Source organism: Haemaphysalis longicornis, unplaced genomic scaffold (genome assembly GCF_048455015.1).
Source record: "Haemaphysalis longicornis isolate Haplotype H1 unplaced genomic scaffold, Haemaphysalis longicornis Haplotype H1 scaffold_2, whole genome shotgun sequence".
NCBI classification, from domain to species: Eukaryota; Metazoa; Arthropoda; class Arachnida; order Ixodida; family Ixodidae; genus Haemaphysalis; species Haemaphysalis longicornis.
The window spans coordinates 256,382,290-256,397,125 of record NW_027526295.1 but is presented as its reverse complement, the minus strand read 5'-3'; the positions used below and the strand labels follow the sequence as shown (position 1 = coordinate 256,397,125).

The following is a 14,836-nucleotide window of genomic DNA, read 5'->3' as shown; positions in this document are numbered from 1 at the left end:
TAGCAGTTTTGATTTTGTTCTCTGTGCGCTAGAGTGACTACAGCAATGTGATTCCTTTTGAAATAACCGGGACAGAAAAGGAAATAAGTGTCTGGCGGCCGCCAATACTTCATCCGCATACAAAGCGCAGGACGTGTTGGATGAATCAGCCCCACGGGCAGGGTTGCCAAGATCTCTCCTTTCCGATCTATCAGTAGGCGTGGCTGCAGGCAAGAACGTGCCGAAGTCAATCAATGGAGGACGAGTTCAGGGGCTTCAAGGCATTTGCTTTATTGTCAGCGCCTTCGCTTGCGAATCGCTGAAAGTGGACGAGCCAATGTGCATAGCGAGTGCAAGCTGCAAATGCGCGCCCACAGTACCTATATAGTGCAAGTTGTATATAAGAAAACCGATGACAGGAAGAGAGCAAGTATCAAGTCATCATTTTAACGAATCGAGGAGCTCGAGAGGAGCTCAAGGAGCTCTAGGCGCGCGGAATCCACGACGGCTTACACGCCCATCCGGGGAACTGCTCCAGATCTAAAAAAACGAAGGAAGCTCACACTAACGTGTAAGACTTGAAGGTAGCGAAGCTGCACACAACCTTCACGACCATCACAAAGGTTTATAAGTCCCCGATTGCAGCATATTTGCTTCTTCTTCGCTGCCGCAACGACCTTTGCTCTATTATTGCTGCTATAAGTGTGAGCTTCTCTAATTTTTTTGGAAGATCACCTTGGAGCGGCGTACGCTATGACGTGACTTTCTCGTTCCGAGAAGTGTTGCCACAATTACGACGAACGCTGGAGTTTTTTTGGCCAATCTTGGCCAAAATCCCTAAGTGGGTATGCTTGGCTTGACGAGCGTCCACCGGGGACGCTGGGCGGTTCCGTTCGGCACACACACAAGAACGCTCGGCATTTTGGTGGTTTTGTTAACTGCCGCGCGGGCGGTCGGCAACTGCTGAGCGGTCGGCAACTGCGTACGCTTGGCAATTTCTTGGTATTGCTCACAATGTAGTTGAGACAACTGTAAATGATATTCTCCTGAAGGGCAGTTAATTAGCAGAAGCTTTCAATGATTTGTTTGTTAACCTTGCGAACACTTCGCTTCATCTCGAGGCTGTTCATCTAATCCAGAGTTTTAAAAATAGTATTTACTCGAACCCTACGAGTGAAAATGAAGTTATAACGACGTTTAACCTACTTAAGAATGGTAACATCTGTGACGTGGACGACATACAATTAGAACCCGTTAAGTACACACTCGATATAATTGCAGCACCGGATGCAGCTCTCTAAGGTAATTGTCCTTCACAAAGGTGGTGATCAAAACAATTTTTCTAACTATCGCCCCATTTCCATTCTTCCTGTGTTCTCAAAAGCCTTAGAAAAAATTACACATGGTAGAATTGAAAACTTCGCCTCTAAATTCACTCTAATAACTAGTGCTCAGTACGGCTTCCGTAAAGGTAGATCAGCTGAACTTGCCTTATTAAACCAAAAAATAATAATTTTAAAAGCTTTTGAAGAAAAATAATTTATAGGTGGTGTATACGTGGATTTTTCAAAGGCATTCGATCGCCTGAATCACATAACGTTGATAAAAAAACTAGAGCTGTATGGAATACGGGGTATACCCCTTCAGCTTCTCAGCACCTACCTAAACTTTCGTAAACAAGCCGTGGTGATAGGTGATTCCCTCTCTTCATTTAAAAGTGTGAATGCTGGTGTTCCCCAAGGTAGCATGCTTGGCCCCCTCCTGTTTAACTTTTACATCAATGGCATAATCAAGATTAGTGCGAAACCAACATTTGTATATATGCGGATGACACGACAATACTGTTCCGAAGTTCTAGCATAACGACACTTCACCTCGAAATACACGATTGTCTTGACAAATTGCACTCATGGAGCAAGTTAAATTCATTGTAGATAAATGTTAACAAAACGAAGACAATTCTATTTTCACCCAAATAATTATGAGCTGTTAGAAGGAAGTCTTCTCCTCGGTAACAACATTGTAGAAGTAGTTGACTCCGTTAAAGCTCTTGGTGTCCATTTTCATAAAAACATGTCATGGGATCTACATATCAATCATGTTATTTCCCGTATTGCAAGGTATGTTGGCATTTTAGCAAAGTTTCGTTTCTTTTTACAGCGTCAGGTCAAACTAAAAATTTACAATGCCCTTTTCCTCTCTCATATTAATTACTATGTCCTTGTTTGGGGGAAAACCACGATAACGAACTTAAATCGCCTACTCGCACTCCAAAAGAAAGCTCTTCGGCATATCACGCGCACACTAAACCGCTTTCCCACCGTTTTAATTTAGTTTCTACTCGCAATCTTTACTTATATCATCTAGCGGTGAGATACAAACAAAGCATTAATAACCCTGAAAATTTATTAGCGTCCCTTGCAGATCTGACAAACCGGATGCCCATATACAAAACCCGTAACACAGAACCTTGCCTAATACCTTTTTCGAGAACTTCCTATGGGGAAGAAATGCTTAGCTGTTCTCTACCTACGCTCATAAATTACCTGCACAAACAGACAATAACGATAGAAAATACTAGTAAAGCAAAACTGCGCACATTTTTGTACACGCTGAATGATATCTTGAGAGTAATTTTGAATTTATTCATATGTTGATGCAATGTTTTCTTCCTATTTGTATGGCAGTGTTATCGTGAATAAGTTATCATTTTGCTCTGTGTAATTGATTCCGCTGTTGTGCCTGCTATCTTGCTCTGTGCACTTGACTTTGCCGTATGTTTGCTTGTTGATTTTTTACTCGCTGTACTTTTTTTTTTACTTGTTATTTTTACTCGATTTTATTCTCGCTGTGCCTTGTAAAGGGGGGCCCGAACCCTTGTCAAGCGGACCAGCCTCCACTTATTGTTCGGACCTGCTTCCAAATGTTCTTTGGAAAAATAAAGATGATTTGATTTGATTTGATTTGATTTGAAACGAAAAATTACGATTTGCTAAACAGCTTCGATGTTAAAACGACAGCCACACACGCACAAAAAAGGGGTGCGGGTGAAATAGGGCTTATCTGAATTTATGTTGGAAGATATTTCTGCACATGTCGGTTCCGCTATTCGCTGTGCGCAATACGTAGTTTCGGGAAATCAGTGCAAGATGCACGCACCCCTAACATGGTATAAATGAATTAAAACAATTAAAACGTGCTACCAACAAAATATTTTACAGTAAGTAATGGAAATTAGTACAAACTTCACAGAGAGCAATTGTTAGACATAGTAGTTCACGCCTTCGGAATGTACAAAAAAATGGTTTTCCACATCTGTAGTTGTGGCATGCATATACGGTATTGAAAACTTGCGAAAATAAAAGGAGGCGAGACCTTTATTTTTTATTGAGCATTAAAAACAAGTTTTATAGTAGAATAATTTTATTTACTCACGAGCTAAGAACAATGCATCGGATTTAACGCATCGTTTTATCTCCCAAGGCAAGTCCCGAGAACGCCTCAGGTGTAGATTTTTCTCGTTTTGCTTTCGCCGTGACCCTTGTGGGGGCGTATTAATAACAAAAATGTAAAATGTTGTGTAACAGCATCGATTCTTTTTAGAACTGAAACAGCGCTTGTGCTCAAAATAAACAGAAACTGAGTCTTTTTCTCCCATATCTTCTGCAGGTGGCACATTTTGAAAAAGCGCTAAATTAACGTACCCGTGTTGGTGGTACATTCTCACGTAGGCTGTTACGCTGTTTGCAAAATAATAAGTTTGCAATGCGCATATTACCCTTTAACCAACATTCTTGCTGTTTTTTTTTCTTTTTATTTCATATGAATAAGACCAATCAGTCTCGCTTCTGGGCACAGAAATATATTGTCTTGTTTTCCCAGCAGTGACATCATTGACGCCTGGAAAATAAATACAACGCTGACCCAAAACCAAGAAACCCTAAGAACAGAATATCGATTTAGGCGGGTCCCCTTGGCGTCAGCAAGACACGAGCATCCCAGCAGGCAACTTTTTGTTGACGCTTTTAGAAACACGGTGAACAGGGGAAGAGACGTGTCCGCGCGGGGCACTCTCATCATGGGCAGGAAGTCAGTTTGTGTCGACGTCGCCTGATTCACGCCAGTGTAAATAGACGCGCACCAACCGCACGTCACCACGTTGCGTCATGCAGGATGTCGAGCCTGTGGAGGCGCTGCTTCGCGAAGTCTGGAAAGGCTTGGATGCAGAACGAGCACGCGCGATTTCAGAATCGTTCCTCCAATAAGGCATTGCAGGCCTGCTTAGCGACAATTTGTTTGAAAGACCAGCCTACAGGCACAACCCATAAGAATTCGGGGAAATTAGTTTATAGATTCCGCCTATAGACCATACTTTTACTAACCGAGCATATATTCGACATACATCGCAGTGCGACGCCATAATGCAATGATAACTTTTTGTTATCTTCAACTTTACATTTCTGCACCCACTCCTTCCTACAATATTGCCCTGTGATGGTGGTGCAACCACTGAGTAAATAAATTAATAAATCAGTAAATCCGACGAAGTTGATCTGTTTGTTGCAGTCATTGGTCCTTAGTCTGCGCTCAAGTAACACAAAGTTATGAAGTTAGCTTTCCTTCAGTATATGTACGCTTGCAGTGAAGCATCCTTCACAAACATTGAAGTGTCATGAAGCAAGGTACAAGTTTGGGCCCGTCGGCTCATGACTTCTCGGAATAAAACATCGCGAATAACGGAGAAAAAGTAAAAAAAAAAACACCCAACATGAGCACGGCTGGTTGCATGTTTCTTCCATCTCGTCCTCATTAGCGATGCAACGCGAACAACGGAAGACGTGTCATAAAGTTGGCTTTCCTTCACTAAATGTTTGCTTGCAGTGAAGCATCCTTCACAAGCACTGACGTGTCATGAAGCAAGGTACGATCTTGAACATGTTGGTTCATGACTTCTTAGAAGAAAACAGTGGGGATAATGTGGACACAGTAAAACACACACACACACGGGTGCGGCGTGTTGTGTGTTTTTTCCACCTTGTCCTCCTTATTCGCGATGCAACGTGAACAACGGAAGACGTGTCATGAAGTTGTCTATTCCACGTTAAGAATACGCTTACAGTGAAGCATCATTTACAGACAAGTTTAAAATGTGAATGTTTTCAGTCCGCATGGCGGACGTCACGAAACTCTGGTGGTTTCCTGTTATTGTTAACTACTAAGGGTTCCAAGTTGAGGGTGCCAAGCGCTGACGCCCTTAGCTCCGTTATACGAACACACAATTTTTAATGCTGTCCAAGAGAACCAGACAGGCTTCCTCTCACTCTTCCCAACAATGAAAAAATATATATATATATATCAACGCAAAAGTATCTCATTTGAGGGTGACTCACTGCTGAGCGCATCAAGCAGCCTATCGGGGGTAAAAATCTATTTAGGAAAAGAGCGCAACACCACTGACATTAATCGCTCACGATAGTGTTTGTGCAGGCATCGCATATAATTGTCGCATATAGGTGCTGGAAAAAAGAGGCGACTTCGCCAAAATTATTCTTACCCTGAAGACCAAACAAACAGCTTCTGATACGGTGTTGAGTTTGAGTGCGGATGAGTCTATAGTCGCCGAGGTGCGGCAACCAAGATGAAGTGAGATTGACAAATGAAGTTCGAAGCTTAGGCCTGGGCAAAGGTCGCTTGGCCGTATTGTTAATTTGTAGGTCCCTTTGCCAAAATATTCCAGTGAGGCCTGTCGAGCCCACAGCATACTACAAGTGCAGAAACGAGCAAATGATGTTCCATTGTTTCAGTCCGTTTTCTTCTCCCCCATAATGGGCTGAATAAAATGCAATAGCATTTTCATGTTTGTCTGCCACACCGCATGGCGATTATTCATTTCAGTTTATCACAGGGTACCTTCGTATTGGATGATTTCTGCTATATTTTGACCTTTGTTTTTTTTTCTTTTAATCCATCCGTCTTTAATTTCGTCAGAGGTGGCAGCGTTTATCAACAAAACGTCGGGCTACAATAAAACGAACGTCAAGGCTGCAGGTTCACGCCGGCGCAAAAATAATGTCCGCTTATCGTAACAAATTGATTGACAAGTAAAATGTGTCGTTGGGCTAATTGGTGCATTATGAATAACGAAATATGCGCTAACTGGACATAGTTGTGAGTTGCGCATTGTTTGTCTTCCTTTCTCTGTATGTCCAATTTTCATTATTGATTGACAAGATCTGTGGGGGACCGCAGAGAGCACTGCTCCGTGTGAGATAACCCCGCGTGTAGGAATATTTCTTATGGGCGCGGTCATTGACGTGTAACTTGGAAACAAGCTTCGTCGAGTTGTTTTTAGGAGCAAGAATTTCGGGAATGAGACAGCATGCAAAGAAAGAAAAGAAAGTCTGCAGTCCTGCAACAAGGTGTCTTCCGCCCTGTAGTAAAAACGACCGATACTCGTAGGCCAAGACGCCTGGCTGACCTTGGCGCTACTCCCTTCTTCTCCGAACGCCCCTGCCGTTTTGATTTCTCTCCTGTCTGCACTCGGGTCGCGGTTTCTTCTTCTTGGACTCGCCGGTCAGGCTACGAGGTAAGGAGTACAGAGGGCGGGCGAGAGGGCCTGCCTGTGCCGCATGGGCTGCACGTGCGACACGTGTGGGACCCCAAGAAGAAGAGGTCCGAGTGGAAGACAGCCCGCGGCGGCGGCACCGCGGGGGCGTCGCAGTCGGCGGCCGCAGCAAGTCACTTCCGGCCTAAAAACAGCCTGGCCTTCTGCCACCGGCCCCAAATAGCGGCTCGCCGCCGACCGACGGCTCGGGTTTCCAGGCTGGCCCCGCCTGCCAAGTCCTGCCGCGGGGCTCAGACCTGCCGCCGGCTCTCCGAGACCCCCGCAGCCGGCTCAGGAACCGGCGGCCCCGTTGGCAGTGCGCGCACAGCCGTGCATCCTGCCGGCCTGCGCCGGTGTACCGTGTTTCCCCGCACTGAATGCACGCACGCCGTATTCTCCGGGGGCCGTTAATGGAGAGTAATAGCAGCGCGTAGAACGAGTCCCGGTGCGGCACCCGGGATGCGCACAGCTGGTTTCGATCCTGCATGTGCACGTGCAACCGCACCGGTAGAGCAGCGTGAACGGCACCGGCCCCGGTTTCCCGCTCTGCCATGTCTCCCTAACGTCATTGCTGTAGACTGTTCTTTGTTCCTCATTGGGGGTAGGTGTGTTCGAGTGCCGCACCCACTGATAAGTCAATTTATCTTGCAATATAGCGTTCTCAGCCATTTATTTTCCAAAAACGTGTTTTCAGCGAACAAGAGATCTGGCGTTTTGCTGCACCCTTATGTAGCTGCATGCAACGAAAATTCAAACGTTGCGCTGCTGAGCACGAGGTCGCGGGTTCGTTTCCCGGCCGCTTTTCTGATGGAGGCGAAACGCAAAAACGCCCGTGTGTACGAGATTTCGGTGCACGTTAAAGATCCCCAGGTGGTCGAAATTAATCCGGAGCCCTCCACTACTGCGCGCCTCACCGCCTGCGTTGCGTGGGTGCGTTAAACCCTACAATCAATCAATCAATCAACGAAAATTCAAGCGACGTTACAGCTTAGGAACTTGTTACTTTGTTACGGACTCTGTCACATTCCCGGGGTGCCTGAGCAAAGGCGAGATGCGTGGGTTTTGGCCGTCATCGAAGCGCGCGGCCTATGGGCCAGCAATGCGGACCTCTCGCTGCCCTTCCCCTCCGCGCCCGCGTTCCTGCTCCCTGGAGCGCCCTCCTCCTCCTCTCCCTCTTATTTCTCAGTGTCACGCCCGAAACAAGCCGCTCTTTCTTTCGCTTGTTCCAGCTCTCGTCGCCCCGCGCGCGGGATTTGATTGATGGGCGCGCCTTATTAAAGCGAAAATAGCCCCACCAGGTCGAACTAGGGCACCCGCGCGCGCGCGCTTCCTCCGTTTTACTGGAAAAATGCGCGTAAATTTCTAATGATCTTGTAAGGAAAGAAGTTAAGGCAGGAAGGAAGCGGTTTGGTACAAGAAGCGCCTGTCTGGCACCAAAAATAAAGTGAGCTAGGGGAGCTCCCGATAATTTCCGGAATTGCGTCACGCAGTGCGTCGCGCGTTGCGACGTCCTGATCGTTTTAGCGGTGGCTGTCAGTTTCCCGCTACGATAACTGAGCTCGAAACGAGCGCTACAGACGCGTCTGGAACCGATGTTTACACAGACGAGAGCGGAGGCTGGCTCCCAGCGGGAAGCTGCTTCTCGTTGCGGTAGGGGGTCCCTCCTAGCACGCAATTCGCGGCCTTGGCCGTATATAACAATGGGGTTACAGGAGTGCTCAGATATAGCAAATTTAGAACAGAGGCAAACATATTTATATAATTGGGTTCTATTGTACAGTTCGATATCCCATGTTCATCTGCTTTAAAAAAAGGAGGAAGAACTTAAAACAAAGAGGGAACAACAGAATTTAAGGTCACTCAGTTTTTAACCTTGCTCGTTACAAAAGCTTTTGCGGCATTTTTTTTTAATTTATTACCGAGGTCTCGCAAAACCGACTGGCTGCCCGAATGTGCGCTAAAGTGGCGCCGCGCAAGAGTATCAGCCCTGTTCTTTGTCTTCCTGCACTTCCTTTCATCTAGTGAATTCGTATTTTCAGAGCGAAAGTTGCGTGACGTACACTTTGAAGGAATTACAGAGGTGTAAAGCATATAAGCGAGAGAAATGTAACGTTGCTTGAACATATTGTAGGATTATAAGGTCCCGAAGAACGGCTGTTACTTCTGTCCTAAAACGAAAAAAAAAGAACTTTTTTTGTTCGTTTAAAAGGCCTAACCACGCCAGGTATCACATCTTTATTACAAGTAATTAGTGCACGCTATAGTTACAAAAAATCATGTGTTCGCTCCTCTCCGCACTTTCGAAGGCAAAAGTTCGATAAAATGGTCTCTCTCTCTCTCTCTCTCTCTCTCTCTCTCTCTCTCTCTCTCTCTCTCTCTCTCTCTCTCTCTCTCTAAAGGAAGGTGTATGGTCCCAAAGAACGGCTGTCACCCGTGTTATTACATGCTAAGTTTGCAGTAAATTACAGCACATCTGACCACTCAAAAATTTTATAGCCAAACCGACGCTCACCTCATGCACTACTATATATAATTCGCCAATCGCCGTTTTAAAACGAATGTCCTACGCCGCTGCTTTCGCAGCCGTAAGTGCGGCCGTACGGCGTTCGGAAAACCGATTTTAAACGAGCTTTAAAGAGAAGTTTTGAAAGCAATTTAGAGCAGATTTATTTTCAGAAATTAAACGATAACCCTACTCAACCTTGCTACATCAACTCTCCCAAAATAAAACGGTACGAAAACAATATTTATTTATCCTCTAACGCCGGTTTTCTCACCATCACTACGACAGCACGCTTGGCACAATTTTCGCTACACCTTATTCCCAGATTAAGGGCGAACAGTCTGAGAATATCGTCGGCAGCAATGTATTGGGAGATGAGAAGAATTACTTTTTTACACTTGCCTATTTTATTCAAAGGCCACAAAATTCGATGTGTATTTTGGGTCCTACATGAAAGATAATTGAGTCTTGAATAGAAACGGACGATAGCTTACTCTGGTGACAATAGCTTACTGTCAATAAATCAACAATATGGGCGTGCTAAAAAACAAGTTTACTTCGAACTTGACACTTTTACTTCTTTGCGCCATGCCGGATAATTACTGTACGGCGGATGGTCGAGCCGTGATAAAATAAACAGAATTGTGCACCTCCATATCCTCCAATCAAATAAGAGAAAACATTCGACGGAATGTTTCAACTGATATTCAGGACAACCCTACACGTTAGCTATAGAGTGTAACCCCTGAAACAGTTTGGGTGACATCATATCACATCCATCTGGAAATGTCAAGACCTTCCTGTACACAGTGTCTGCTCACTGAGAAGTTCTATTGGGCGTCTATATTGAAAGCCAAGCTTCATAATCAGGGCACAAGACTATGTACCGGTGATTTCGTCAAAAGTTCGTTGCTGAGATAACTGCGGGGTTATAACTATGAGAATGCGTTGGCATGTCATCGACGTAGCTGATATTCCGGTACAGTTATCTCCCGCTTAGAAACTGCAATTATTTCTCAGACAAGATTGCAGGCGTACAAGGACAGCACGAATTTACCCTATAGGAACGTCTGCCTAATAGACGAATATTTCCTGTGCCAATCCCAGAAACGAAAAAAGGACGTTTTTTGACGTTTTTCGCCGCATACTCAAGGCAGCTAAGCGACGTCGCAGCTCACACATGCGACGGGAGCGACAAAAGCGAGCGATGCGACTGGAGCGACCGCTACACACGGTGTTCACATTTGCACGCCACAAGAGCGACAGAAATCGCGTCGCTTCTGAGCTTTTGGCCACTCCAGTCGCAAGTATGAACGGGCCTTTATCGGGAAAGCGGAACAGCGCGAGCGTACAATCGCAGCTGAGGATCACCAACCACGTGCACAAGACGGCAGTTACATCTCAGAACGAAAGAATGCGTGCAAACAGAAAATCGCGAGGAAGACGCGTACTGCGCTACGGACGTTATCAGTCTCCCACACCGTGACAAACAAGCGACAAGCTTCGGAAGCATGCACGCAGCATCTCGAGAGCCAGCGCTCACCTGTCGACCACTGCTAGAATTGCGGTTGCATTTCGCTGCTTCCTGACACGGCGATATCATCGCTGAGGCGCTTGCAAGTAAACGAGAGGAGCTGAGAAGGGGAGTTGAACGGATGAGTGGAGTGATGAGTGGAACGCGTCCGCGGACCGCGTCCAGCTTTGAGTGAGGGAGAGTTGCAGTTCCTCCGTGAAACAGAATTTCGTTTCTATGCGGTGATGTGTCACGCCCCAAATTGAGAAGCGGGACCCTGGCCCCTTGCCGTAATAAGAACGACGACGAGCCACGACGCACTTCTTGCGTCAATGAAAAAGGAATTGAAAGGCAGTGTGCGTGCATGCGTGCGTTTGTGCGTGCGTGTGGGAGACTACACCCCTTCCCTGCCATCACATTATGTTCTGAATTTCCTAAAGTGAGGAGCTAACCGCAAATTTTTGTGCTTTTAAGTGCAGAGCACTGTAGGGGCTCGCCTTGTCGTCGTAGCTCGCTCGCTGGGCCCAACACGGCGTTCTGTCGTAGCGGCTGTCGTCGCGGCGTAACCCAGAGGCTTCGAAAGCCAAGCGGTTTAGATAGTCATGAGTGTTCTAAACTCGTGAATCACTGGCGCTTGGCATACATCTCCCCGTTGTTTAGCGCAAAAAAAAAAAAACTGCAGGTACATTTGAGGCAAAATATACGTAATTAACCGGAAGCGCCCGCGTTCATTTAGTTAGGAACGCTCGTTGGGTTGGTTTTTACCATAGTAAGCGAAAAAAGTGGCAGTACAGCGCCGGCACGTGCGGAAGGAAAAGCAAGCACAAAGGCAACAGAACTCCCGCTGGCGCAGTTTCAGGCAGGGGACGCGGAAGCACTGCGAAGGTGGGAAATTTGAATTGCATTGGGTGGTAGCAGTGAGCGGATAACGGCGCTACAGCCCGTTATGGCGAAACTGTTCTGCACTTCCGACAGCTTTTACACTGAGTTGATATATTTTTTTTATTTATTCGTTGCGTGCGCCGGGGCTTATCTTCGCGACATCGCATACAAAGAGACTTCCCGCGGTGGTACCGAAAAAAAATGCAGACGATTACCTCAAGGTGATGCCACGTAAAGCTTTGATATTACAGCTATAAGATTACTCCAAGGACAATATTACGGGCGATAAGTTGAGTAGTCGCATAGCTTTGACGCGGAACCTCCTCCTATTCCCCCCTTTCCGATTGGTGTAGAGCATGAAAGTTTTCGTTGCCATTTTTGGTCTATTCTTCGTGTGAACATCTGTCACGGGAGCGGGGCAAGGTAGCAATGGCGTGCATTTCTAGAGTTCCTATTTCCAATTAAACCAAAATCTACAAGACATAGATATTTCAATTTTGCCTCCTAGGCCAGGAAACAGGCCACAGAGCCTGAACACGAAACCGCAATCTTGACTTGTTATCTGAGTGCACCCTTTGGAAAGAATACAAATGTTTACACCATCAACGAGGGACTGTAGTCGCAAAAGGTTTGACCCCCTCCTCCCTTTCTTTTTTTCGAGGGCCTTTGCGAACGTTTTCGTGAAGTGACTTATGGTTACGGAGGAAAAGAAAAAAAAAATTCGCCATTGAAGATTCCTCACTACTCGGTTTTGAAAAGAGGTTGCAGCAACGAAAGCAAGGATCTTTGAACATTCCATTGTTTGGACTTTAGACTCTATCAAAGAGAAATAATAGAAAATAAGACTGATTAAAAAACTGTTGCTGGCACAGCAAGCAGTTGTGCTGGCGTGATCAAATAGCCAGACGGTGTGAGGTCAGTGAGGCTTTTAACATGCTCTCTTAATTGACCCGTGGCGAATACGTCAGCGTTCCGACAATCGCACCAACGGACGAGAAAATCGCGATGCTCAAAGAATCGCACAGTTCAGGAAAGGGCCGGGCGCGAAGTGTCGCTGTCCCTCTTGATTTTATGTCATGCTCCACACCGAACGTATCTATAAGCGATGAACACTTTGAATAGAATAATTGCAATTGTGCGCATCAGTGTGATTGTTGTTTCTTTTTTGTTTTTTGCAGTAAACCTTGTTCTTAATTAATTATGCAGCACACGATTTATGTATGTTCGAAACTGCGCCAACTCCAGGCCGAGGGGTTACAAGAGCCCCACATCAGAAGTAGACGCGTCTCGGTTTGATGCCCCAAAGTTTTTTTTTTTTTTTTTTTAGATATGCTCAGCAGCGCATGCGCCATGATACTGGCGACGCGCGCACAGGGCGATGGACTCGTGAGTAGTCCATCGCAGTGTGCGCCACACACAGACGGCGTGCTGTGCGCGGGGAAGAGAGTACCTTTTGTTTTTATTCGATTCCCTCACTTGCAGCCGTGAGCGAGTTACTTGGTGCGCTATCACGGTGAAAAATCGAGGTCGCTATTTCAGGGCGTGCGCGCTCGGCCCTCCCACTTAAAGGGACCCTGAAACACTTTCGATAAGCGATTTCACTTTTTCCTTCGCGTCTGGAACCACTGCGAAAGCTGTAGTTATTGCCAGCACGAAGCGGCACTGCGTGATTTGCTCGTCGCACCAGATACGCCTTCCATTTCGGCTTCGTTTTTGTGGCTTTTTTTTTTTTAAGTCGCTATCGAAAAGCGTTCATTGCTGCAACTGAAGGAAAACCGGCCAACAGCCGCTACATGGCCTCAGTGACGCAATTGGAGCCGTCGAAGAACGTCGAGATCGGGAAAGAGACAAAAATCTTTCGAGCGAGTTTCCAATTTATCTGGTGGGCATAGAGCAGTAATTTTCGGCTGAGGTACTTTGCGACCCCCTAATCTAAGTACTTGGTGTGTTGGGTGACTACGTTCTCCAAGCATTTAGATTTAAAAAAAAAAAGTTGAAAAAAGTGTTGCAGGGTGCATGCAACTGGGTTGGGTCTATACAGACCTCGTTTCACCATCCACACCGCTCACTAGAACCCCATTGACCATCCAGATGCGCACACCACAGCGTGCATCGCTCCTTCTGGGACGTGCAGACTCAGCGTGTGTACGATGTAGGCTAGAGGACGGATAAATGTCCATTCATAAGTCACCCCGAAGCTGGTGCACCAGCGACACGACACTTGGTAAACTCGTAAGATTTGCCGTACGCGTTACACTTGCGACATGCGAGTCTCGCGGTTTACGGAAGGGACGTGACATGCCTGTGCCGCCTGCAGTAGGTCACGCACGTACGCAAATATTCCGCGACACATGAAGCGTTCGTCTAATGGTTAGGGCTTACAACCGGTTTGGGAAAGGGAAAGAAATGCTTCCGGTAAAGCAACCCGTTGGGAAAGTGTTTCGTCATTCCGACGGCAAGCACTTCGTTGCGCCCTCCGTCGACGAGATCGGTTTGTCGATCAAACAAAAACATCCGCCACCGGCCGCACCACGTCCTTTCCCACGTGCTGTTCTGCCGGGCCTTCCACAGCGCAAATACCGCCGAACAGAGTCCTCCAATGTTTTCCCAATGAAAACAAAGGCGCGCACACGATGATGTGCTGTGTGATCTGTGGATGAGTGTGGTTAGATCCGCCAGCCGTGGCGAAAAGAAAAGAAAAGCAAGCCGTAAGAACGTGTCTACATAAATTATGAACTATTTACAAGTACATTCCCATTACCCTTGAAAGTACCTAACGGTGCGAGCGAAAATTTTCTCGCTACGTTATCGGCTACATGCGTAAGCCGAGAATCGCACTTCAACAGCTCGAGAATTCTAAGGCTACAGGAAAGTACCACGGCCGCTGGATGCGTGCGCTGTCATCCAGCGGCCGCGACATTAGCGCGGCTTTTTCGATAGCCGCAAAACCACCTCCAGCTTCCAATACCAAATTGAGGTACGGCGAACGGCGTGAATTTCGTCTTTTTTGCCTGAGCAGCCCAGCCGGACGCCAGTGCCCGGGTCCCTTCCGGTGGCGTAGCCTGAAAGGTAATTCTTCGGGGTGGGGTTGTTGATTGATGATTGATTGATTGTAGGGTTTAACGCGCCGACGCAACGCAGGCGATGAGGCGCGCCGTAGTGCAGGGCTCCGGATTAATTTTGACCGCCTGGGGATCTTTAACGAGCGCTGAAATCTCGTAAACACGGGCGTTTTTGCTTTTCGCCTCCATCAGAAAATGGGGATGGGAGGTTGTGCCTCCACCCTAATGTGATTATATATATAGCGAATCAGAATAGAAAATGAGGGGCTCGTTGAAATAAGACAGAAATAAGG

At 46.6% G+C, this 14,836-nt stretch overlaps 1 protein-coding gene across 2 annotated transcripts in view; it reads right to left on the bottom strand.

Moving 5' to 3' along the window:
- The window catches only part of LOC144170452 (integrin alpha-PS2-like), a 66,024-nt gene that overhangs the window by 39,121 nt on the left and 12,067 nt on the right, over positions 1–14,836 (bottom strand). The gene's annotated exons all lie outside the window — the stretch shown is intronic.